Source organism: Nicotiana tabacum, chromosome 4 (genome assembly GCF_000715075.1).
Source record: "Nicotiana tabacum cultivar K326 chromosome 4, ASM71507v2, whole genome shotgun sequence".
Lineage (NCBI taxonomy): Eukaryota > Viridiplantae > Streptophyta > Magnoliopsida > Solanales > Solanaceae > Nicotiana > Nicotiana tabacum.
Genome location: NC_134083.1, coordinates 96,142,443 through 96,144,553, shown reverse-complemented (window position 1 = coordinate 96,144,553; position 2,111 = coordinate 96,142,443). Strand labels below are relative to the sequence as shown.

Sequence of the window (2,111 nt, the reverse complement as noted above, 5' to 3'; positions counted from 1 at the left end):
GTAGTTTCATTAGGGTTTGATGGATTTAGTGTGTTGATGATTGTTTGTGGATTATAACTCTAGTTTTATGTATTGAAGCGTTTTTGGATGATTTAATTGTTGCATCTATATTCACTTGTTCATGTAATCGAGAGAGACATAACTTGTGATATATTTGCATTATATTGTCGGTTGAGTTCATTAATTCTTCTTAGTAATCAAAATAGGCTACTTAAATCATTAATTAAACCTAGTTAGGGGAATAATCAAAAGATGTTTTCACCACGCATTCTTGCATATCTTCACGTGCTTAAATTGGTTCATCTTGTGAGGTTAAAACTTAATCGAGAGAAGAGATTTTGCTGAACGCTTGAACTAATAATTGAGTGAATTCGAGAGACTCACTTGAACATTAGAAGTGAATTATCTAGAGTTAGATCCTAAACAATTATCTTGCGCCTATCCTATCAACGACTATTTTCTCCCACTGATAACTTCCTTGCTTACCTTTGTTTAGATTGTCATTAGTCAATAGCTTTAGATCCTAGTTAATTTTAGTTAGAAATCATATAATTCTCAATTGTGATCATCTTGGATAGCAATTAAGCTAGAAACTATGAGAATACTGTTCAAATCCAATCCATGTGGATATGATATTATACTATACTATATTTTATTAGCGAGCATAATTTAAGTGTCTGTTCTGAGCTCGTCAAATTTCGACGCCGTTGCCGGGAATTTTCAATTAACAATTTTGAAATAGTTTATAGTGCTAATTTAGAATTTTTTTTCTTTTTATTTAATTTTATTTTTCTCTTTTTACGTGTGGTATTCTTTGACTGTGCGTAGGTTACATGGCAGAGTGGTGCATGACTAGAACTTCTGTGAAGGAAATGCTACCATACGAGCCAGAAATTGAGAAACAAATGCGACAACTGAGGAAGGAAAGAAATTTTACCAAGATATCATAAAAGGTTGGGCAATCCTCAACCAAAGAACTCATGGCTGAAAACAGTGAAGATAATGTAGATTTGGCTGCGAGAGAAGCAGCCCAACGAAAAGAACAAGTTGCATGGGATGCTGAGGAAGCAACCATTAAAGATGCACAGATTATCTACGAAGAAGAGATGGGTCGGAGAATTGCTCAAAATCAACCCTTGGCTGCAGACCAGTTCGGAAATATAGCTCTTGGGCATAGGAGACCACTTGGTGATTATGCTAGACCGGTCTACAATAAAGGTTTATTAATTGTTAGACCACCTCCAATTGCAACAAATAATTTTGAGTTAAAGCAAGGTTTGCTTCAAACCCTTCAGAATTATTGTGTGTTCAGAGGGAAGCCAAATAAAGATCCAAACACACATCTAATGGACTTCAAGAAGATTATGAATACCTTTCAATAAAATGGTGTGTCACAAGATGCAATGTATTTAAGGGCATTCCCATTTTCTCTTAAAATGATGCAAAATAGTGGCTTCGAAGCTTGCCCACGGGATATATTAGAACTTGGAAGGAGATGACCAGGAAATTTCTTGATAAATATTTCTCCTCAGCTAAAACGTGCAAGTTTTTAGAAGAGAAATTCATAACTTCTGCCAGAAAGATACTAAAACTATTTTTGAAGCATGGGAGAGGTTTAAGGAGATTATTCAAAAGTGTCAACATAGCGGAACTGAACTCTGGATGCAACTCCAGGACTTTTGGGATAGATTAACACCGGCCTCGCGTAGAACATTGAGCAATGTAACTGGAGGCCCGTTGATAAAGAAGACTCCAAAGGAGATAGTTACAATTCTTGATGAGTTATCTAAAGATGTAAATCAGTGGCCCTCTGAGAGTGCTGAAAGAAGAAGATCGACTGGTGTTCACCAAGTTGATGCTAACACATCTGTGAAGGTACATCTTGATGCTATGGCTAAAGAAATTTCTAAAGCTGACTATAGCCTCAATAAAAAATGATCCTTACGCAGCTTGTGATATATGTGGAAGAGGACACCCTACTCATGAGTGTCAAGCCTCAACTGAGTAAGAGAATGTTGTGGGGAACTATAATTTTAATTTAATGGGTCAGAAGCACCCCGTTTTTTCATGGAGTTCATCTGGGGTGCTGCAAATGCAGTGAAAGAAAACAA

At 36.3% G+C, this 2,111-nt stretch overlaps 1 non-coding gene across 1 annotated transcript; it reads right to left on the bottom strand.

Moving 5' to 3' along the window:
• Window positions 1-1,545: 1,545 nt before the first annotated feature.
• LOC142180549 (small nucleolar RNA R71) lies at window positions 1,546-1,652 on the bottom strand. Its single transcript, XR_012709167.1, has one exon. It is a non-coding gene; the product is annotated as a small nucleolar RNA R71 (small nucleolar RNA).
• Window positions 1,653-2,111: the final 459 nt, after the last annotated feature.